This window comes from Stenella coeruleoalba (genome assembly GCF_951394435.1).
Source record: "Stenella coeruleoalba genome assembly, contig: scaffold_37, whole genome shotgun sequence".
NCBI classification, from domain to species: Eukaryota; Metazoa; Chordata; class Mammalia; order Artiodactyla; family Delphinidae; genus Stenella; species Stenella coeruleoalba.
The window spans coordinates 928,259-952,891 of record NW_027645927.1 but is presented as its reverse complement, the minus strand read 5'-3'; the positions used below and the strand labels follow the sequence as shown (position 1 = coordinate 952,891).

Sequence of the window (24,633 nt, the reverse complement as noted above, 5' to 3'; positions counted from 1 at the left end):
AAGGAAGAATACCTTAAACCTGGAGAGTTAAGACCCGTGTAATGGGTACCATGCAATATGACTTCAAAGGGTCTTCATTTGCTCACCGAACCTCTCCAATCCTATCACTGCTGCATTTATGCCCCTGTACACATGCTTGATTCTTTTTCGGATACATAGCAATCCATAGGTTTTAAGATACTTACTAGTCAGGTACATTCTTAGGTGTTTAATATGCGATGTTGAGTCCATTTCGTTGAGCAAGGAGTAGCTCTTGTCTATTCCATATTTGGCTTAAGGAACTTTATCTGTGCTCATTTCAATCTCTGGTTTTATGCAGCAACCCAACTCACCTTTCCCCTTAAGCAAGCATAAGTTGGTTTTCTAAATTTGAGACCCTGTTCTGTTTTGGAATGCAGTTCCTGTGTAGCCAAGTTTACATTCCGTGTATTAGTGATATCTTATGATGTTTCTTTTTCTGTGTGACTTATTTCAGTTAGAATCATCGTACCTGAATCCACTCATTATGCTGCTACGGGCCTGATGACATAGATTTCATTGCTGAGTGATACTGAATTGTACGTAAGTACCACAAGTTCTTTATCCATTTTTCACTTTCTGTGATATTGAACTTGTACGGTAAATGAGGTTCTTGTAAACGGAGGCGTCCCAAATTTTGGGGTGGCTGTGTCTTTTTGATTTTAATTTCCCTAAGCTATAGGACCATAAGTGGCAGTGCCCTAGGCTCTGTTGCTTTGTTTTTTAGATGTTTCAGGAAACACCATACACTTCTCCCGAGTGGTTGTTGGCAATTTACATCCCGCCCATCAGCATAACAAGGCTCCCAGTTCTCCATGGCCTGTCCTGCCTTTCTGGATTTTACACTTTTTTCAGATGGCCCTTTTTACCGGGGGGAAGTGAGACTTCATTGTAGTGCAGATTTCCTTTGCAAGCTTGCTTGGTTGGCCAAAAAGGGCGTATGCGTTTTTTCCTGAATATATTCAGGAAAAAACGCATACGCCCTTTTTGGCCAAGTGCATCATTGTGGACGTTCTGCCTCTTTTCCTATGCTTTCAATGCAATTCCAGTCTACCTCCTGAAATCGGTTTCCTGCAATTCTGCCCCGCTTTCAAGTCCTCTTGGCAGCCTTACTTCAGTCTATTTTTGGACGATAGCTGTCATTTATAACTCTGCAGGTTTGTGAATTACAGTGCCCCTGAGCTCCTTTCTTCAACTCGCTTTCTTTTGAGCTGGCCGCAACACCGCAGGATGGCTTCAGGCCCTAATCTGGTTCTGGCATGGCACGCTGAGCCTTCGGTTATTTCCTCTTCCTGGTGGGAAATGAGAGTTAAATTTGCCCGTCCAGACACCTCCAGCTAGCCTCTCATTGGTTCTCGCTATTCCTGTTCATCTTCCGCAGAAATTGCAAACTGGGCCAAACAGGAGGTTAAAGGCGCTGACTCTCCAAGTGGGGAGAGTGTTAGTAAAGCGTCTGGAATGTTGCACCCGAGTACCTGGGGAGGAAAACTGAGACATATTTGAACACGTCTCCCGTTCACATGGTTGATCATACTTGGGTTCCACATGCATGTTTTAGCTGAAGGAAGAATACCTGAAACCTGGAGAGTTGAGACCCGTGTAATGGGTACCATGCAATATGACTTCAAAGGGTCTTCATTTGCTCACCGAACCTCTCCAATCCTATCACTGCTGCGTTTATGCCCCTGTACACATGCTTGATTCTCTTTCGGAGACATAGCAATCCATAGGTTTTAAGATACTTACTAGTCAGGTACATTCTTAGGCGTTTAATATGGGGTGTTGAGTCCATTTCGTTGAGCAAGGAGTAGCTCTTGTCTATTCCATATTTGGCTTAAGGAACTTTATCTGTGCTCATTTCAATCTCTGGTTTTATGCAGCACCCCAACTCACCTTTACCCTTAAGCAAGAATAAGTTGGTTTTCTAAATTTGAGACCCTGTTCTGTTCTGTAATTCAGTTCCTGTGTAGCCAAGTTTGAATTCCGTGTATTACTGATATCTTATGATGTTTCTTTTTCTGTGTGACTTATTTCAGTTAGAATCATCATACCTGAATCCACTCATTGTGCTGCTAAGGGCCTGATGACACAGATTTCATTGCTGAGTGATATTGCTTTGTAAGTAAATACCACAACTTCTTTATCCATTTTTCACTTTCTGCGATGTTGAACTTGTACTGTAAAGGAGGTTCTTGTAAACAGAGCCATTCCAAACTTTGGGGTGGCTGTGTTCTTTTGATTTTAATTTCCCTAAGCTATAGGCCCATAAGTGGAAGTGCCCTAGGTTCTGTTGCTTTGTTTTTTAGATGTTTCAGGAAACACCATACACTTCTCCCGAGTGGTTGTTGGCAATTTACATCCCACCCATCAGCATAACAAGGCTCCCAGTTCTCCATGGCCTGTCCTGCCTTTCTGGATTTTACACTTTTTTCAGATGGCCCTTTTGAGCAGGGGGAAGTGAGACTTCATTGTAGTGCAGATTTCCTTTGCAAGCTTGCTTGGTTGGCCAAAAAGGGCGTATGCGTTTTTTCCTGAATATATTCAGAAAAAAACGCATACGCCCTTTTTGGCCAAGTGCATCATTGTGGACGTTCTGCCTCTTTTCCTATGCTTTCAATGCAATTCCAGTCTACCTCCTGAAATCGGTTTCCTGCAATTCTGCCCCGCTTTCAAGTCCTCTTGGCAGCCTTACTTCAGTCTATTTTTGGACGATAGCTGTCATTTATAACTCTGCAGGTTTGTGAATTACAGTGCCCCTGAGCTCCTTTCTTCAACTCGCTTTCTTGTGACCTGGCCGCAACACCGCAGGATGGCTTCAGGCCCTAATCTGGTTCCGGCCCGGCATGCTGAGCCTTTGGTTAATTCCTCTTCCTGGTGGGAAATGAGAGTTAAATTTGCCCGTCCAGACACCTCCAGCTAGCCTCTCATTGGTTCTCGCTATTCCTGTTCATCTTCCGCAGAAATTGCAAACTGGGCCAAACAGGAGGTTAAAGGGACTGACTCTCCAAGTGGGGAGAGTGTTAGTAAAGCGTCTGGAATGTTGCACCCGAGTACCAGGGGAGGAAAACTGAGACATATTTGAACACGTCTCCCGATCACATGGTTGATCATACTCTAGGTTCCACATGCATGTTTTAGCTGAAGGAAGAATACCTTAAACCTGGGTAGTTGAAACCCGTGGAATGGGTACCATGCAATATGACTTCAAAGGGTCTTCATTTGCTCACCGAACCTCTCCAATCCTATCACTGCTGCGTTTATGCCCCTGTACACACGCTTGATTCTCTTTCGGAGACATAGCAATCCATAGGTTGTAAGATACTTACTAGTCAGGTACATTCTTAGGCGTTTAATATGGGGTGTTGAGTCCATTTCGTTGAGCAAGGAGTAGCTCTTGTCTATTCCATATTTGGCTTAAGGAACTTTATCTGTGCTCATTTCAATCTCTGGTTTTATGCAGCACCCCAACTCACCTTTACCCTTAAGCAAGAATAAGTTGGTTTTCTAAATTTGAGACACTGTTCTGTTCTGTAATTCAGTTCCTGTGTAGCCAAGTTTCCATTCCGTGTATTACTGATAACTTATGATGTTTCTTTTTCTGTGTCTTATTTCAGTTAGAATCATCATACCTGAATCCACTCATTGTGCTGCTAAGGGCCTGATGACACAGATTTCATTGCTGAGTGATATTGCTTTGTAAGTAAATACCACAACTTCTTTATCCATTTTTCACTTTCTGCGATGTTGAACTTGTACTGTAAAGGAGGTTCTTGTAAACAGAGCCGTTCCAAACTTTGGGGTGGCTGTGTCCTTTTGATTTTAATTTCCCTAAGCTATAGGACCATAAGTGGAAGTGCCCTAGGTTCTGTTGCTTTGTTTTTTAGATGTTTCAGGAAACACCATACACTTCTCCCGAGTGTCTGCTGGCAATTTACATCCCGCCCATCAGCATAACAAGGCTCCCAGTTCTCCATGGCCTGTCCTGCCTTTCTGGATTTTACACTTTTTTCAGATGTCCCTTTTGACCGGGGGGAAGTGAGACTTCATTGTAGTGCAGATTTCCTTTGCAAGCTTGCTTGGTTGGCTAAAAAGGGCGTATGCGTTTTTTCCTGAATATATTCAGGAAAAAACGCATACGCCCTTTTTGGCCAAGTGCATCATTGTGGACGTTCTGCCTCTTTTCCTATGCTTTCAATGCAATTCCAGTGTACCTCCTGAAATCGGTTTCCTGCAATGCTGCCCCGCTTTCAAGTCCTCTTGGCAGCCTTACTTCAGTCTATTTTTGGACGATAGCTGTCATTTATAACTCTGCAGGTTTGTGAATTACAGTGCCCCAAGCTCCTTTCTTCAACTCGCTTTCTTGTGACCTGGCCGCAACACAGCAGTATGGCTTCAGGCCCTAATCTGGTTCCGGCACGGCATGCTGAGCCTTTGGTTATTTCCTCTTTCTGGTGGGAAATGAGAGTTAAATTTGCCCGTCCAGACACCTCCAGCTAGTCTGTAATTGGTTCTCCCTATTCCTGTTCATCTTCCGCAGAAATTGCAAACGGGGCCAAACAGGAGGTTAAAGGTGCTGACTCTCCAAGTGGGGAGAGTGTTAGTAAAGCGTCTGGAATGTTGCACCCGAGTACCAGGGGAGGCAAACTGAGACATATTTGAACACGTCTCCCGTTCACACGGTTGATCATACTCTGGGTTCCACATGCATGTTTTAGCTGAAGGAAGAATACCTTAAACCTGGAGAGTTGAGACCCGTGTAATGGTTACCATGCAATATGACTTCAAAGGGTCTTCATTTGCTCACCGAACCTCTCCAATCCTATCACTGCTGCGTTTATGCCCCTGTACACACGCTTGATTCTCTTTTGGAGACATAGCAATCCATAGGTTTTAAGATACTTACTAGTCAGGTACATTCTTAGGCGTTTAATATGGGGTGTTGAGTCCATTTCGTTGAGCAAGGAGTAGCTCTTGTCTATTCCATATTTGGCTTAAGGAACTTTATCTGTGCTCATTTCAATCTCTGGTTTTATGCAGCACCCCAACTCACCTTCCCCCTTAAGCAAGCATAAGTTGGTTTTCTAAACTTGAGACCCTGTTCTGTTTTGTAATTCAGTTCATGTGTAGCCAAGTTCACATTCTGTGTATTAGTGATACCTTATGATGTTTCTTTTCTGTGTGACTTATTTCAGTTCGAATCATCATACCTGAATCCACTCATTATGCTGCTACGGGCCTGATGACATAGATTTCATTGCTGTGTGATATTGCATTGTACGTAAGTACCACAAGTTCTTTATCCATTTTTCACTTTCTGCGATATTGAACTTGTACTGTAAACGAGGTTCTTGTAAACAGAGCCGTCCCAAACTTTGGGGTGGCTGTGTCTTTTTGATTTTAATTTCCCTAAGCTATAGGACCATAAGTGGAAGTGCCCTAGTCTCTGTTGCTTTGTTTTTTAGATGTTTCAGGAAACACCATACACTTCTCCAGAGTGGCTGTTGGCAATTTACATCCCGCCCATCAGCATAAGAAGGCTCCCAGTTCTCCATGGCCTGTCGTGCCTTTATGGATTTTACACTTTTTTCAGATGGCCCTTTTGACCAGGTGCAAGTGAGACTTCATTGTAGTGCAGATTTCCTTTGCAAGCTTGCTTGGTTGGCCAAAAAGTGCGTATGCGTTTTTTCCTGAATATATTCAGGAAAAAACACATACGCCCTTTTTGGCCAAGTGCATCATTGTCGAGTTTCTGACTCTCTTCATATGCTTTCAATGCAATTCCAGTCTACCTCCTGAAATCGGTTTCCTGCAATTCTGCCTTGCTTTCAATGCCTCTTCATAGCCTTACCTCAATATATTTTTTAAAAATAGTTGGCCTTTATAACTCTGCAGGTTTTTGAATTGCAGTGGCCCTTAGCTCCATTTTTTAGCTCTTATCTTTGTGGTATTGCCCCATAACCACAGGATTCCTTGAAGCCCTATTTTTCTTCTGGGGCACCTGCTGTGCCTTTGGTTAATTCTTCTTACTGATGTGATATTAGAGTGACATGTGCCCATTGAAACCGCTACAGCTAGTTTCTCACTGGTTCCCCCTATTCCCATTCATCCTCTGCACTAACTGCAGACTGTGCGATACCAGAACTTAAAGGCATTGACTCCATGTGGGGATGTTGTTAGTAAAGCGGCTGGAATGTCGATCCGGAGCCCCAGGAGAGGAAAAATGAGGTGCGTTTTAGAAACCTTTCCCGATCATATGGTATACCAGTCGCTGGGTTTCCCAAGCATGGTTTAGCTGTAGGAAGATTCCCTTCAACCTGGAGTGTTGGGACCCTTGGACTGAGTAGCATGAAGTATTGCATTAAACTTTCGGCAGTTGCTCACCAAAGCTCACCAATCCTGTCAGCCCCAAGTGTCCAGCCTTATGTCTTATCCAGCTGTGGGTTTATATGTGGTCAATCCAGGTTGCATCACAGCCCCTGAGCGAATTTTGTAAGAATTTTTCTCTCTTTCATTGTTTCAGCGTTTTGTTTTTAAAATTTATTTCTATAATGGGGTTTAGCTCCTTTTCACTGCTGTGTTTGTGCCGCTCTGCACACACTTGATTCCCTTATGGAGATATATCAATACATGGGTTTTAAGATTCTTATTCCTCAGATATATTTCTCTGCGGTGTATAGGGTGTGTTGAGGCCTGTTCATTGAGCAAGGTGTAGATCTTGTCTAATACCTATTTGGTTTATTGAACGGTATCTGTGCTAATTTCAAACTCTGGTTTTATGCATCACCCCACCTCTCCTTTCCCCTTAAGCTGACATAAGTGTGTTTTCTAAATGTGAGACACTGTTCTGTTCTGTAATTCATTTCTTGTGCAGCCATATTTACCCTCCCTCTATAAGTGATATCTTATGATATGTTTCTTTTTCTGTTTGACTTATTTCAAGTAGTATTATCGGACCTAAATCCACTCTTTATCCTTCTACTAGCCTTATTACATTGATTTCATGGTGAAGAGATATTCCATTGTACATAAGTACCACATCTTCTTTATCCATTGTTCTCTTTCCTGGGATATTTAAGGTGTACTGAAGTTGAGGTTCTTGTAGACAGAGTAGCCCTAAACTGTGGTGTGCTTGTGTCTTGTTGATTTTTAGACTTCCCTAGATATACTCCCATGATTGGAAGTGTCCTATGCTCTGTAGCTCTGTTTTTTAGATGATTTAGGAACCACCATACACTTCTCCAGAGTGGCTCTCGGCAGTTCACACACTGCCCATCAGCGTATAAAGGCTCCCTGTTCTCCATGGCCTGTCCTGCATTTCTGGTTTTTACAATTTTTTAGGATGGCCCTTTTGACCGGTGGGAAGTGAGACTTCTTTGTTGTGCACATTTGCATTGCTTGCTTGCTTCGTTGCCCATAAAGTGCGTATGCGTTTTTTCCTGGATATAATCAGGAAAAAACGCATATGCCCTTTTGGGCCAACTGCATCATTGTCGAAATTCTGCCGCTTTTCATGTGCGTTAAAGACGAGTCCAATCTATCTCTTGAAATCTGTTTCTTGCAATTCTGTCTTGCATTCAGATCCTCTTCTTTGCCTTACCTCAACATATTTTTGGACGTTAGTTTTCATTTATAACTCTGCAGGTTTGTGAATTGCAGTGACCCTGAGCTCCATTTTTTAAGTTGCTCTTTTGTGAGCTGGCCTCAAACCCGCAGGATTGCTTCAGGCCCTATTTTGGCTCCGGCGAGGCAGGCTGAGCCTTTCTTTAATTCTTACTCTTAATGGGAAATTAGAGTGATATGTGCCCGTCCAAACTCCTACAACTCTTCTCTCATTGGTTCCCCCTCTTCCCGTTCATCCTCCTCACAATTTGCAAAATGTGTGAAACAGAAGTTTAAATGTGCTGATTCTCCAAGTGGGGAGATTCTAAGTAGCGTGGCTGGAATGGTGAACAGGAGCACCAGGAGAGGATAAATGAGGTGCATTTTAGACACATCTCCCGATCACATGGTGTACAGTCCTCTGGGTTTTCCATGCATGTTTTAGCTGTAGGAAGATCCCTTGAACCTGCAGATTTGGGACCCATTGAATGGGTACCAGGTAGTATTACTTTAAAGGGTGTGCATTTCCTCACCCAACCTCACATTTCTCTTAGCGCAAACAGTTTCCAGCCTTATGTCTCATCCTGCTGTGGGTCTAGATGTGTTCAATCCATGTTGCATCACCGTCCCTGAGGAAAAGTTGTAAGAGGTTTCCTCTGTCTCTCTGTCGTTTATTTTTTTCAATTTATTACTATATTGGTTACAGCTGATTTTCAAAGCTCTGTTTCTTGCTGCTGTACATCCACTTGATTCGCGTACAGAGAGACATCAATAAATTCTTTTTCAGATTCTTACCAGTCGTATATATTCTTTTCCGGTGACTTGAGTGTGCTGAGTGCAGTTCTTTTAGCTACCGTGTAGGCCTTGTTGATTATCAGTTTGGTATTTGGAATGGTATCTTTGCTAATTTCAACCTCCTGGATGATGCCTCACCCCTCCCCACCTTTCCCGTTTAGCAGCCTTATGCGTGTTTTCTACATATTTGACTATGTTTTTGTTTTGTAATTTATTTCATGTGTAGCCATTTTGGATTCCACCTTTAAGTGATATCTTATGATATGTGTCTTTTTCTTTTTGAATTCTGTCACTTAGAATGATCATACGTAACTCCTCCGGAGTTGTTACAACTGGCCATATTTCATTGATTTCCAGGCTGAATAATATTCCACTCTACCTAAGTACCACATCTCTATCCATTTTTTCCCTCCAGAGACATTTAAGTTATATCCTAGTCGAGGATCTTTTAAACAGAGAGGGGGTAAACATTGGGGTGCCTGTGTCCTCTCGATTTTTGTTTTTCCCAAGATATACGCCCATGAGTGCAAGTGCCCTATGCTCTGTAGCTCATTTTTTAGATGCTTTAGTAAACACAATACACTTCTCCAGAATGGCCGTTGGCAATATACATTTCCACTATAAGTCTCACAGGGCTCCCTCTTCTCGTTGCCCTGTCCTGCATTTCTGTTGTTTACGCTTTATGAGGATGGCTCTTCTGACTGATGCGAAGTGATATCTTTTGTAGTATTGACTTCCAGTGCCCACCTGTTTGGTTGGCTAAAAAAGTGTATGCCCTTTTCTTGAATATATACAGAAAAGAATGCATACACCCTTTTTGGCCAACTGCAATGTTGGCAATGTTGGCAATGTTCAGCTCCTTTTCTTGTGCTTAATGGCGAGTCCTTTCTACCTCCTCAAATCCCTTTCCTGCCATTCTCCCTTGCTTACAAGTCCTTTTCTCTGACTTTCCTCAAGACATTTTTCAGTGATGGATATTTTCAACTCTGCAGTTTTGTGAATTTTACTGCCCCTGAGTTCCATTGTTCAACTCGTGTTTATGGGAACTGGCCACAAAGCAGCGGGATTTCCTCAAGCCCTATACTGTTTCCATGGGCAACCCTAGCCTTTGGTCAATTCGTCTTCCTGATTGGAAATTAGAGTGACATGTGCCTGTCTGAACACCTAGGACTTGTCTCTCATTGTTCCTCATCCTTCCGCTTCATCCTCTGGACAAATTCCAAACTGTACGCAACAGGATGTTGACAGTGCTGACATCTCCAAGTGGGGAGACTGTTAGTAAAGACGCTGGAGGGGTGAACCCGAGCACCAGGAGATGAGGAGATGAGATGCCTTTTCCAAACTCTTCCCGATCAGACGGTATACCATCCTCTGGGTGTGACAGACATGTTTTAGCAGTAGGAAGAGTCCCATTCATGTAAGGAGAACACCAGGGCTTTTTCAAAATCAGTGTCTCCCCGAAACCCAAACTGGGGAATTTTTTAAGCTACGGCTACACATATGTTCATTAAGGGCCTTGGGAAGTAGGCAGAGTCCAAACTTTAGATGATTGAAGTCTTCAGGGTCAGAAGCACTCACCACCAGCTTCCCTTAGGCTACACTTTAACTGTCATTGATAGATGATGTCAATAAAAATATCTATTCTTTTTCAGATTATTTCCCCTTATAGGTTATTGCAAAATGTTGAGTGTAGTTCCCTGTGCTATACAGTAGTTCCTTGTTGATGATCTATTTTATACATAGCAGTGTGTATGTGTTCATTCCAAACTGTTAATTTATCCCTCCTCCCACCTTTCCCCTTTGGTAATAATAAATTATAAGATTTTATACTTCTCAGAAATGGGGGAGCTGAAAGAGAGGTATCATTTTCAATGGAAAAGCATTTAAAACAAGATTGAAGGTTTAACCAAGATTATTAGCTGTACATCCTTGGAAAGAAATCACTTCGTTTCTCTAATATTGACCTGACAAATAAGACAAACCTTTTCACTGAACTTGCTTATAAAAAGTGATGGAAATATCAAATGGAAGTGTTAAAAACATCTTATTTTACCCGAGCCTTATACACTGTTCTATGTTAACTACAGTTTGGCTCACACATCTGTTCATTGAGGTTACAATAGTCTCAATTTCTGTTACTGATCCTCCAGAGTGGACCCCAACAAGTGTCCCCCTGCCCAGTGTCATTGGGGCCAACAGATCGAGACTGAGTTTGGTTCACAAGCAAAGGAAACTTTATATTTTGATCAGAGAATGGAGAGGTGAGAGCATGCACTACCCCGTGGGCTGTGGGCTGGGCTGCTGTGTAGAGATCCTGTCAGAGTCAGTGGGAGGGAGGGAGGCGGCGGAGCTCTCGAGGGCCGGGTTGGCTGTAGCTCAGGCTCTATATCGTGGAGTCTGCACTGGGCCCCAGGAGCTGAGGTGTCGACCCAGCCATTCTGCACTAGGAAATCTGGTCTGAAGTGCCGGGTGTGGAACCTCTGCATGCGGGACCCTAGGAGCACGTGAAATTAGACAAAGCACAAAGGATAAAAAAGGTTAGACTTGACTTTATTGCCCAGATTCTATTTTTATCTCCCAGGGATTTTTAATGGGCTTTGCTGGGGACAAACCCCTCCTCTGCCTTTTGTCCCGTTCCTCATTCTTGGAGTGCTGAGGGTGCAGACCCTTCTTCTGTAACTGCTGAGTGCTGAGTTGGGAGCCCTCATACCCTGGGGCGAGGGTCAGAGCTTCTCCCCAGCAGCCTCCCTGTGACGTTGATTGTCCCCAGGACCCCTGCCTCCCTGCTCGTCCACCTGAGCACCAGCATTGGAAGTGTTATAGATTCTAATGACCTTTAAGGGTCCAGGAAAGAGATGTGCAGAGACGCTGTGGGGGCCGGTTTCACCCCGCCCCACATTTGTTCGGCCACCTTAGGCTGACCGTCTCTGCCAGCCTAGATGCTCTGACCAGTAGTCTGCGCTTTCTTCAATTAGGCCCCTGAATTAACGTACAAACAGCACCAGGTGTCAGAGCCCTGCCCGCTCAACTCCCAGACAGTCCAGGGTCAGTGGTGACCAAGGACCATGATGGCTACTGAGTCAACAGCCTTTTGAAGTAAACAGGAGTCCAGCCGGTCTTATTGGCCACCATCATCACGGTGTCTGTAGGCTTTTCTATGGTGACAGTGTGGTATACTGTTCCCCCGCCAAGATTATTAGCTCCCCTCTGGGTGCAGTAAGTCCTGCAAGCAGTAGTCTACTCTTTTGGGACACACTCTTGTTGTTTTATGAGAGAAACTCCAGGTCAAGTGATGTTCACACGAGTCGTCATGGTGCCCTGTTGCCCCCGGTTATCTCTCTGGATGTTGGAGTTGGAGGGCCTCCTCACTCGAGGTCGGTGTGCCCACGGAGCGAACCCTGCAACTTCAGGGCATGGTTGGTGGTTAGGATCACCACGTGGGGTCCTTTTCCCTTAGGAGGGAGGTGGCCTTTTGGGCTGCTGATTTCCAGGTTTTTAGATACCGCCAGTATCTTGGCCAGATGTGGCAGTGGGCCAAGCCCCTTAGTGACCGTAGTTTATCCTACCTGGATGGCAATCTTGCATTGTTCCATTTCAAGCGGTCCCAGTTTTTGCACTAATTCTCCAATGGCGATTCACCTTTCACCGGGAATGTAAAGGTCAAAGGGTTTAGCTAAATTAGGGAGTTCCAGGGCAAGTGTCTGAATTGACTGCTCTTTCCATTCTTGAAAGGCCACTTCTGGATTCTATTCAAAAGGATCATCATCTTTTCCTTTCAGTGTTTCATATAGAGGCCCAGCTAGTAGACTGTAGTTAGGGATCCAGAAGCAGCAAACCCTGGCCTCCCCAGGAACCCCTAAGCTGTCTTCTAGTTTTAGAAAGGGGTAAGGCTGAAAATGGTTTCTTCCCTTTCCTGGGATGGGCTTCTCTGACCTTCTGTGAGAATGAAGCCCAGGCAGGTCACCGCAGTCTGTGATATTTGAGCTTTTTCTTGGACAACTTCTATCCTTTATTGGCTTGGTAGTTCAGAGGCCTCCTTAGTAGGGCTGGTGATCAGAATGTCGTCTGCATATTGAAGGAGGGTTTCCTTTTCCAGAGGTAGAACTTTTAGGTCTTTAGCTAAGCTTTCCCCAAAGATGGTGTGGGAATTTTTGCACCCTTGGGGCCAGACGGCCCGGAAGTATTGTTTTAGTTGTATGTGGAGTCCTGCCACTCACAAGCCAAAATTTCTTGTGACTCTGGGACTAATGGAATACAAAAGAAGGCATCATTGAAGACTAATACAGAATACCATGTCCTGGTGGTTGGTAGAATGACCAGCAGGGTGTAGGAATTAGGAGCAACTGGAGGTATATCCTCGGTGGCTTCACTGACTGTCCTGACATCCTTTACCAGGTCCCCAGCAGCCCATGGGGCTCTCGTGGTCAGACCAATCCCAGAATATGGAGCTCACCTGGGCAGGTACCCCACCCCCACCCCAGCCCACGGGGCTCTCGTGGTCAGGCCCCTCCCAGGATACAGAGCTACCCTTGCAGGTACTGTGGCAGGGCTGGGCACACAGGAACCGTGCACATAGCCCTCATTGCAGAGCACCCCCAGCTCACCTGTCGCTCAGAGCTGACACAGAGCACCTCAGAGCAGGACTTGAACTAACAAACAGCAGCTGTGACAGGTCTGTGACCCTGGGCATCACTCCGTGAGGCCTCCCTCCACCTGGTCTTCCAGAGACTTCCACTGCACCCGGGGCACCAGGCCTCTGTCTCCAACCACCACCCACCCCTCCTCTCCCTGACTCCTGGGTTCCTCTCATTAGGAGAGGGTTTTCTTGAAGTTGTCTCCCACTCATGGGCCAGATAAAATGATTAGAAAACAAGCCAAAGCTGCAGCCCCTTGTCTATCCTGACTCTCAGGAGCCCACACCTGTTCCTTGGACCTGGCCGGTTCAGCAAGTTCCATTTTCTGCAACTGTGAGCCCCTGAGGGGTGATGATTGGCTGACCTGGGCAGCCTTACCGTGCCGGCCAGCCCTCCCCAGGTGTGCCTGGGTTGAGATCAATATAAATACCACTCCAGGCAGCAAGAGCCCCTGCAGCCGTGCCTGACGCCATTTTCTCTGCCCTGTCAGCAGTCTCGGGGCTGGGCTGGTGGGAGGGAGTGAGAGGCCACGGCTTTGTGGGTGGCCCAGTGTGAGTGGGGCTCTGCTGGACTTTCTGCAGCAGTTGCCAGGCTGCCACCTGCTAAAGAAGAGGATGTGTCACCCATACCTGCTGCTGGAATTTCTCCCTGGGCAGAGGTGAGGAAGGAAAAAAGCAATGGGGGCAGGGACAGGACGAGTATCTCAGGCAGGGAAATGGAAATCTTCCAGAAGAGCACCCAGGGCCAGGACCATCCTGGCTGGCCTGCAGGCACCAAGTCGGCCGGCATGCTGTCACTCGTGTGGCTCTATGGCCCTTCCTCTAGGCTTTCAAGTCCTTGTATATATTCAGGTGTTTTACCTGGGACGGGTGGGAATAGTTCAGCAGCAACTGGCCTGGGGCTCAGCTCACGTTTACTCACAGATGCCTCGGCACGGTGCCCCAGCTTTGCAATGAGGACGCTTGTTGCGTGGGGGCTGCTGGCTGAATGGGAGACGATTCCCCACCACTGACCAACTTCAGAATTGTTTACAACTGGAGCAAGTGCCCTGATACGGTTTTCCTCTGTGTAACTGGTGGGTTCTGTGTTTTTTTTCTCTTTTTCGTTTTTGGTTCAAGGTAGATTTTATTCCTCTTTTTTGTATTTACAGATATAAGCATGGAAATAATTTATTCATATAAATACATGTATGTGCAGGGAATAATTGTTTTTTCTGTTTTATTTTTTAAATTTTACTTCTTTTTAATTTTGAATTTTATTTTATATTTTTATACAGCAGGTTCTTATTGGTTATCTATTTTATACATATAAATGTATACATGCCAATCCCAGTCTCTCAACTCCTCCCACCACCACCCCCCCAACAGCTTTCCCCCCTTGTTGTCCATACGTTTGTTGTCTACATCTGTTGCTCTATTTATGCCTTGCAAAATGGTTAATCTGTACAGTTTTTCTAGGTTCCACATATATGCATGAATATACAAGATTTGTTTTTCTCTTTCTGACTTACTTCACTCTGTATGACAGTCTCTAGATCCATCGACGTCTCTACAAATGACCCAATTTCATTCCTTTTCATGGCTTAGTAATATTCCATTTTATATATGTACCACAGCTTTATGCATTCGTCTGTCTGTGGGCATTTAGGTTGCTTCCATTACCTCGATATTGTAAATAGTGATGCAATGAACATTGCGGTGAATGACTCTTTTGGATTTATGGTTTTGTCTGGGTATATGTCCAGTACTGGGATTGCTGTATCATATGGTAATTCTATTGTTAGTTTCTTAAGAAATTCCATATTGTTCTCCATAATGACTGTATCAATTTATATTCCCAACAATAGTGGAAGAGGGTTCCTTTTCTCCACACCCTTTCCAGCATTTTTTGTTTGTAGATTTTCAATGATGCCTATTCTACCAGGTGTGAGGTGATACCTCATTGTTGAATCCATTTCGTTGAGCAAGGGGTAGCTCTTGTCTATTACATATTTGGCTTATGGAACGGTATCTGTGCTAATTTCAAACTCTGCTTTTATGCAGCACCCCAACTCACCTTCCCCTTAAGCAGGCATAAGTTGGTTCTCTAAACTTGAGACCCTGTTCTGTTTTGTAATTCAGTTCATGTGTAGCCAAGTTCACATTCCGTGTATTAGTGATACCTTATGATGTTTCTTTTTCTGTGTGACTTATTTCACTTAGAATCATCGTGCCTCAATCCACTCATTATGCTGGTACGGGCCTGGTGACATAAATTTCATTGCTGAGTGGTATTCTGTTGTACAGAAGTACCGCAACTTCTTTATCCATTATTTGCTCTCTGGGATATTTAACTTGTGCCGTAGAACAGATTCCTGTAAAAAGAGCCGTCCCAAATTTTGGGGTTGCTGTGTCTTTTTGATATTAATTTCCCTAAGCTATAGGACCATAAGTGGAAGTGCCCTAGGCTCTGTTGCTTTGTTTTTTAGATGTTTCAGGAAACACCATACACATCTCCCAAGTGTCTGTTGGCAATTTACATCCCGCCCATCAGCATAACAAGGCTCCCAGTTCTCCATGGCCTGTCCTGCCTTTCTGGGTTTTACACTTTTTTCAGATGGCCCTTTTGACCGGGGGGAAGTGAGACTTCATTGTAGTGCAGATTTCCTTTGCAAGCTTGCTTGGTTGGCCAAAAAGGGCGTATGCGTTTTTTCCTGAATATATTCAGGAAAAAACGCATACGCCCTTTTGGCAAAGTGCATCATTGTGGACGTTCTGCCTCTTTTCCTATGCTTTCAATGCAATTCCAGTCTACCTCCTGAAATCGGTATCCTGCAATTCTGCCCCGCTTTCAAGTCCTCTTGGCAGCTTTACTTCAGTCTATTTTTCGACGATAGCTGTCATTTATAACTCTGCAGGTTTGTGAATTACAGAGACCCTGAGCTCCTTTCTTCAACTCGCTTTCTTTTGAGCTGGCCGCAACACCGCAGGATGGCTTCAGGCCGTAATCTGGTTCCGGCACGGCACGCTGAGCCTTTGGTTATTTCCTCTTCCTGGTGGGAAATGAGAGTTAAATTTGCCCGTCCAGACACCTCCAGCTAGTCTCTCATTGGTTCTCGCTATTCCTGTTCATCTTCCGCAGAAATTGCAAACTGGGCCAAACAGGAGGTTAAAGGCGCTGACTCTCCAAGTCGGGAGAGTGTTAGTAAAGGGTCTGGAATGTTGCACCCGAGTACCAGGGGAGGAAAACTGAGACATATTTGAACACGTCTCCCGTTCACACGGTTGATCATACTCGGGGTTCCACATGCATGTTTTAGCTGAAGGAAGAATACCTTAAACCTGGAGAGTTGAGACCCGTGTAATGGGTACCATGCAATATGACTTCAAAGGGTCTTCATTTGCTCACCGAACCTCTCCAATCCTATCACTGCTGCATTCATGCCCCTGTACACATGCTTGATTCTCTTTCGGAGACATAGCAATCCATAGGTTTTAAGATACTTACTAGTCAGGTACATTCTTAGGCGTTTAATATGCGGTGTTGAGTCCATTTCGTTGAGCAAGGAGTAGCTCTTGTCTATTCCATATTTGGCTTAAGGAACTTTATCTGTGCTCATTTCAATCTCTGGTTTTATGCAGCACCCCAACTCACCTTTCCCCTTAAGCAAGCATAAGTTAGTTTTCTAAATTTGAGACCCTGTTCTGTTCTGTAATTCAGTTCCTGTGTAGCCAAGTTTACATTCCGTGTATTACTGATATCTTATGATGTTTCTTTTTCTGTGTGACTTATTTCAGTTAGAATCATCATACCTGAATCCACTCATTGTGCTGCTAAGGGCCTGATGACACAGATTTCATTGCTGAGTGATATTGCTTTGTAAGTAAATACCACAACTTCTTTATCCATTTTTCACTTTCTGCGATGTTGAACTTGTACTGTAAACGAGCTTCTTGTAAACAGAGCCATTCCAAACTTTGGGGTGGCTGTGTCTTTTTGATTTTAATTTCCCTAAGCTATAGGACCATAAGTGGAAGTGCCCTAGGTTCTGTTGCTTTGTTTTTTAGTTGTTTCAGGAAACACCATAAACTTCTCCCAAGTGGTTCTTGGCAATTTACATCCCGCCCATCAGCATAACAAGGCTCCCAGTTCTCCATGGCCTGTCCTGCCTTTCTGGATTTTACACTTTTTTCAGATGGCCCTTTTGACCGGGGGGAAGTGAGACTTCATTGTAGTGCAGATTTCCTTTGCAAGCTTGCTTGGTTGGCCAAAAAGGGCGTATGCGTTTTTTCCTGAATATATTCAGGAAAAAACGCATACGCCCTTTTTGGTCAAGTGCATCATTGTGGACGTTCTGCCTCTTTTCCTATGCTTTCAATGCAATTCCAGTCTACCTCCTGAAATCGGTTTCCTGCAATTCTGCCCCGCTTTCAAGTCCTCTTGGCAGCCTTACTTCAGTCTATTTTTGGACGATAGCTGTCATTTATAACTCTGCAGGTTTCTGAATTACAGTGCCCATGAGCTCCTTTCTTCAACTCGCTTTCTTGTGACCTGGCCGCAACACCGCAGGATGGCTTCAGGCCCTAATCTGGTTCTGGCACGGCACGCTGAGCCTTTGGTTAATTCCTCTTCCTGGTGGGAAATGAGAGTTAAATTTGCCCATCCAGACACCTCCAGCTAGTCTTTCATTGGTTCTCGCTATTCCTGTTCATCTTCCACAGAAATTGCAAACTGGGCCAAACAGGAAGTTAAAGGGACTGACTCTCCAAGTGGGGAGAGTGTAATAAAGCGTCTGGAATGTTGCACCCGAGTACCAGGGTACGAAAACTGAGACATATTTGAACACGTCTCCCGATCACATGGTTGATCATACTCTAGGTTCCACATGCATGTTTTAGCTGAAGGAAGAATACCTTAAACCTGGGTAGTTGAAACCCGTGGAATGGGTACCATGCAATATGACTTCAAAGGGTCTTCATTTGCTCACGAACCTCTCCAATCCTATCACTGCTGCGTTTATGCCCCTGTACACATGCTTGATTCTCTTTCGGAGACATAGCAATCCATAGGTTTTAAGATACTTACTAGTCAGGTACATTCTTAGGCGTTTAATATGCAGTGTTGAGTCCATTTCGTTGAGCAAGGAGTAGCTCTTGTCTATTCCATATTTGGCTTAAGGAACTTTATCTGTGCTCATTTCAATCTCTGGTTTTATGCAGCACCCCAACTCACCTTTCCCCTTAAGCAAGCATAAGTTAGTTTTCTAAATTTGAGACCCTGTTCTGTTCTGTAATTCAGTTCCTGTGTAGCCAAGTTTACATTCCGTGTATTACTGATATCTTATGATGTTTCTTTTTCTGTGTGACTTATTTCAGTTAGAATCATCATACCTGAATCCACTCATTGTGCTGCTAAGGGCCTGATGACACAGATTTCATTGCTGAGTGATATTGCTTTGTAAGTAAATACCACAACTTCTTTATCCATTTTTCACTTTCTGCGATGTTGAACTTGTACTGTAAACGAGGTTCTTGTAAACAGAGCCGTTCCAAACTTTGGGGTGGCTGTGTCTTTTTGATTTTAATTTCCCTAAGCTATAGGACCATAAGTGGAAGTGCCCTAGGTTCTGTTGCTTTGTTTTTTAGATGTTTCAGGAAACACCATACACTTCTCCCAAGTGGTTGTTGGCAATTTACATCCCGCCCATCAGCATAACAAGGTTCCCAGTTCTCCATGGCCTGTCCTGCCTTTCTGGATTTTACACTTTTTTCAGATGGCCCTTTTGACCGGGGGGAAGTGAGACTTCATTGTAGTGCAGATTTCCTTTGCAAGCTTGCTTGGTTGGCCAAAAAGGGCGTATGCGTTTTTTCCTGAATATATTCAGGAAAAAACGCATACGCCCTTTTTGGCCAAGTGCATCATTGTGGACGTTCTGCCTCTTTTCCTATGCTTTCAATGCAATTCCAGTCTACCTCCTGAAATCGGTTTCCTGCAATTCTGCCCCGCTTTCAAGTCCTCTTGGCAGCCTTACTTCAGTCTATTTTTGGACGATAGCTGTCATTTATAACTCTGCAGGTTTGTGAATTACAGTGCCCCTGAGCTCCTTTCTTCAACTCGCTTTCTTGTGACCTGGCCGCAACACCGCAGGATGGCTTCAGGCCCTAATCTGGTTTTGGCACGGAACGCTGAGCCTTTGGTTAATTCCTCTTCCTGGTGGGAAATGAGAGTTAAATTTGCCCATCCAGACACCTCCAGGTAGTCTCTCATTGGTTCTCACTATTCCTGTTCATCTTCCGCAGAAATTGCAAACTGGGCCAAACAGGAGGTTAAAGGCGCTGACTCTCCAAGTGGGGAGAGTGTTAGTAAAGCGTCTGGAATGTTGCACCCGAGTACCAGGGTACGAAAACTGAGACATATTTGAACACGTCTCCCGATCACATGGTTGATCATACTCTAGGTTCCACATGCATGTTTTAGCTGAAGGAACAATACCTTACACCTGGGTAGTTGAAACCCGTGGAATGGGTACCATGCAATATGACTTCAAAGGGTCTTCATTTGCTCACGAACCTCTCCAATCCTATCACTGCTGCATTTATGCCCCTGTACACATGCTTGATTCTCTTTCGGAGACATAGCAATCCATAGGTTTTAAGATACTTACTAGTCAGGTACATTCTTAGGCGTTTAATATGCGGTGTTGAGTCCATTTCGTTGAGCAAGGAGTAGCTCTTGTCTATTCCATATTTGGCTTAAGGAACTTTATCTGTGCTCATTTCAATCTCTGGTTTTATGCAGCACCCCAACTCACATTTCCCCTTAAGCAAGCATAAGTTGGTTTTCTAAATTTGAGACCCTGTTCTGTTCTGTAATTCAGTTCCTGTGTAGCCAAGTTTCCATTCCGTGTATTACTGATATCTTATGATGTTTCTTTTTCTGTGTGACTTATTTCAGTTAGAATCATCATACCTGAATCCACTCATTGTGATGCTAAGGGCCTGATGACACAGATTTCATTGCTGAGTGATATTGCTTTGTAAGTAAATACCACAACTTCTTTATCCATTTTTCACTTTCTGCGATGTTGAACTTGTACTGTAAACGAGGTTTTTGTAAACATAGCCGTTCCACACTTTGGGGTGGCTGTGTCTTTTTGATTTTAATTTCCCTAAGCTATAGGACCATAAGTGGAAGTGCCCTAGGTTCTGTTGCTTTGTTTTTTAGTTGTTTCAGGAAACACCATACACTTCTCCCAAGTGGTTCTTGGCAATTTACATCCCGCCCATCAGCATAACAAGGCTCCCAGTTCTCCATGGCCTGTCCTGCCTTTCTGGATTTTACACTTTTTTCAGATGGCCCTTTTGACCGGGGGGAAGTGAGACTTCATTGTAGTGCAGATTTCCTTTGCAAGCTTGCTTGGTTGGCCAAAAAGGGCGTATGCGTTTTTTCCTGAATATATTCAGGAAAAAACGCATACGCCCTTTTTGGCCAAGTGCATCATTGTGGACGTTCTGCCTCTTTTCCTATGCTTTCAATGCAATTCCAGTCTACCTCCTGAAATCGGTTTCCTGCAATTCTGCCCCGCTTTCAAGTCCTCTTGGCAGCCTTACTTCAGTCTATTTTTGGACGATAGCTGTCATTTATAACTCTGCAGGTTTGTGAATTACAGTGCCCCTGAGCTCCTTTCTTCAACTCGCTTTCTTGTGACCTGGCCGCAACACCGCAGGATGGCTTCAGGCCCTAATCTGGTTCCGGCCCGGCATGCTGAGCCTTTGGTTAATTCCTCTTCCTGGTGGGAAATGAGAGTTAAATTTGCCCGTCCAGACACCTCCAGCTAGCCTCTCATTGGTTCTCGCTATTCCTGTTCATCTTCCGCAGAAATTGCAAACTGGGCCAAACAGGAGGTTAAAGGGACTGACTCTCCAAGTCGGGAGACTGTTAGTAAAGCGTCTGGAATGTTGCACCCGAGTACCAGGGGAGGAAAACTGAGACATATTTGAACACGTCTCCCGTTCACATGGTTGATCATACTCTGGGTTCCACATGCATGTTTTAGCTGAAGGAAGAATACCTTAAACCTGGGTAGGTGAAACCCGTGGAAAGGGTACCATGCAATATGACTTCAAAGGGTCTTCATTTGCTCACCGAACCACTCCAATCCTATCACTGCTGCGTTTATGCCCCTGTACACATGCTTGATTCTCTTTCGGAGACATAGCAATCCATAGGTTTTAAGATACTTACTAGTCAGGTACATTCTTAGGCATTTAATATGCGGTGTTGAGTCCATTTCGTTGAGCAAGGAGTAGCTCTTGTCTATTCCATATTTGGCTTAAGGAACTTTATCTGTGCTCATTTCAATCTCTGGTTTTATGCAGCACCCCAACTCACCTTTCCCCTTAAGCAAGCATAAGTTGGTTTTCTAAATTTGAGACACTGTCCTGTTCTGTAATTCAGTTCCTGTGTAGCCAAGTTTCCATTCCGTGTATTACTGATATCTTATGATGTTTCTTTTTCTGTGTGACTTATTTCAGTTAGAATCATCATACCTGAATCCACTCATTGTGCTGCTAAGGGCCTGATGACATAGATTTCATTACTGAGTGATATTGCTTTGTAAGTGATTACCACAACTTCTTTATCCATTTTTCACTTTCTGCGATGTTGAACTTGTACTGTAAACGAGGTTCTTGTAAACAGAGCTGTTCCAAACTTTGGGGTGGCTGTGTCTTTTTGATTTTAATTTCCCTAAGCTATAGGACCATAAGTGGAAGTGCCCTAGGCTCTGTTGCTTTGTTTTTTAGATGTTTCAGGAAACACCATACACTTCTCCCAAGTGTCTGTTGGCAATTTACATCCCGCCCATCAGCATAACAAGGCTCCCAGTTCTCAATGGCCTGTTGCCTTTCTGGTTTTTACACTTTTTTCAGATGGCCCTTTTGAACGGGGGGAAGTGAGACTTCATTGTAGTGCAGATTTCCTTTGCAAGCTTGCTTGGTTGGCCAAAAAGGGCGTATGCGTTTTTTCCTGAATATATTCAGGAAAAAACGCATACGCCCTTTTTGGCCAAGTGCATCATTGTGGACGTTCTGCCTCTTTTCCTATGCTTTCAATGCAATTCCAGTCTACCTCCTGAAATTGGTTTCCTGCAATTCTGCCCCGCTTTCAAGTCCTCTTGGCAGCCTTACTTCAGTCTATTTTTGGACGATAGCTGTCATTTATAACTCTGCAGGTTTGTGAATTACAGTGCCCCTGAGCTCCTTTCTTCAACTCGCTTTCTTGTGACCTGGCCGCAACACCGCAGGATGGCTTCAGGCCCTAATCTGGTTCCGGCCCGGCATGCTGAGCCTTTGGTTAATTCCTCTTCCTGGTGGGAAATGAGAGTTAAATTTGCCCATCCAGACACCTCCAGCTAGCCTCTCATTGGTTCTCGCTATTCCTGTTCATCTTCCACAGAAATTGCAAACTGGGCCAAACAGGAGGTTAAAGGGACTGACTCTCCAAGTGGGGAGAGTGTTAGTAAAGCGTCTGGAATGTTGCACCCGAGTACCAGGGGAGGAAAACTGAGACATATTTGAACACGTCTCCCGATCACATGGTTGATCATACTCTAGGTTCCACATGCATGTTTTAGCTGAAGGAAGAATACCTTAAACCTGGGTAGTTGAAACCCGTGGAATGGGTACCATGCAATATGACTTCAAAGGGTCTTCATTTGCTCACGAACCTCTCCAATCCTATCACTGCTGCGTTTATGCCCCTGTACACATGCTTGATTCTCTTTTGGAGACATAGCAATCCATAGGTTTTAAGATACTTACTAGTCAGGTGCATTCTTAGGCGTTTAATATGGGGTTTTGTGTCCATTTCGTTGAGCAAGGAGTAGCTCTTGTCTATTCCATATTTGGCTTAAGGAACTTTATCTGTGCTCATTTCAATCTCTGGTTTTATGCAGCACCCCAACTCACCTTTCCCCTTAAGCAAGCATAAGTTGGTTTTCTAAATTTGAGACCCTGTTCTGTTTTGGAATGCAGTTCCTGTGTAGCCAAGTTTACATTCCGTGTATTAGTGATATCTTATGATGTTTCTTTTTCTGTGTGACTTATTTCAGTTAGAATCATCGTACCTGAATCCACTCATTATGCTGCTACGGGCCTGATGACATAGATTTCATTGCTGAGTGATACTGCATTGTACGTAAGTTCCACAAGTTCTTTATCCATTTTTCACTTTCTGTGATATTGAACTTGTACGGTAAACGCGGTTCTTGTAAACGGAGGCGTCCCAAACTTTGGGGTGGCTGTGTCTTTTTGATTTTAATTTCCCTAAGCTATAGGACCATAAGCGGAAGTGCCCTAGGCTCTGTTGCTTGGTTTTTAGATGTTTCAGGAAACAGCATACACTTCTCCCGAGTGGTTGTTGGCAATTTACATCCCGCCCATCAGCATAACAAGGCTCCCAGTTCTCCATGGCCTGTCCTGCCTTTCTGGATTTTACACTTTTTTCAGATGGCCCTTTTGACCGGAGGGAAGTGAGACTTCATTGTAGTGCAGATTTCCTTTGCAAGCTTGCTTGGTTGGCCAAAAAGGGCATATGCGTTTTTTCCTGAATATATTCAGGAAAAAACGCATACGCCCTTTTTGGCCAAGTGCATCATTGTGGACGTTCTGCCTCTTTTCCTATGCTTTCAAAGCAATTCCAGTCTACCTCCTGAAATCGGTTTCCTGCAATTCTGCCCTGCTTTCAAGTCCTCTTGGCAGCCTTATTTCAGTCTATTTTTGGACGATAGCTGTCATTTATAACTCTGCAGGTTTGTGAATTACAGTGCCCCTGAGCTCCTTTCTTCAACTCGCTTTCTTGTGACGTGGCCGCAACACCGCAGGACGTCTTCAGGCCCTAATCTGGTTCTGGCACGGCATGCTGAGCCTTTGGTTAATTCCTCTTCCTGGTGGGAAATGAGAGTTAAATTTGCCCATCCAGACACCTCCAGCTAGTCTTTCATTGGTTCTCGCTATTCCTGTTCATCTTCCACAGAAATTGCAAACTGGGCCAAACAGGAAGTTAAATGGACTGACTCTCCAAGTAGGGAGAGTGTTAGTAAGCGTCTGGAATGTTGCACCCGAGTACCAGGGTACGAAAACTGAGACATATTTGAACACGTCTCCCGATCACATGGTTGATCATACTCTAGGTTCCGCATGCATGTTTTAGCTGAAGGAAGAATACCTTAAACCTGGGTAGTTGAAACCCGTGGAATGGGTACCATGCAATATGACTTCAAAGGGTCTTCATTTGCTCACCGAACCTCTCCAATCCTATCACTGCTTCGTTTATGCCCCTGTACACATGCTTGATTCTCTTTCGGAGACATAGCAATCCATAGGTTTTAAGATACTTACTAGTCAGGTACATTCTTAGGCGTTTAATATGCAGTGTTGAGTCCATTTCGTTGAGCAAGGAGTAGCTCTTGTCTATTCCATATTTGGCTTAAGGAACTTTATCTGTGCTCATTTCAATCTCTGGTTTTATGCAGCACCCCAACTCACCTTTCCCCTTAAGCAAGCATAAGTTGGTTTTCTAAATTTGAGACCCTGTTCTGTTCTGTAAT

General features: G+C 44.3%; 1 long non-coding RNA gene across 2 annotated transcripts in view; it reads left to right on the top strand.

The window, feature by feature from the left end:
• Positions 1–24,633, top strand: part of LOC307181460 — a 617,204-nt gene that overhangs the window by 23,390 nt on the left and 569,181 nt on the right. For both annotated transcript variants that reach the window (XR_013826826.1, XR_013826827.1), the window contains exon 2: positions 5,211–5,296. This is a non-coding gene — a long non-coding RNA (uncharacterized lncRNA). The remainder of the gene's footprint in view (positions 1–5,210; positions 5,297–24,633) is intronic.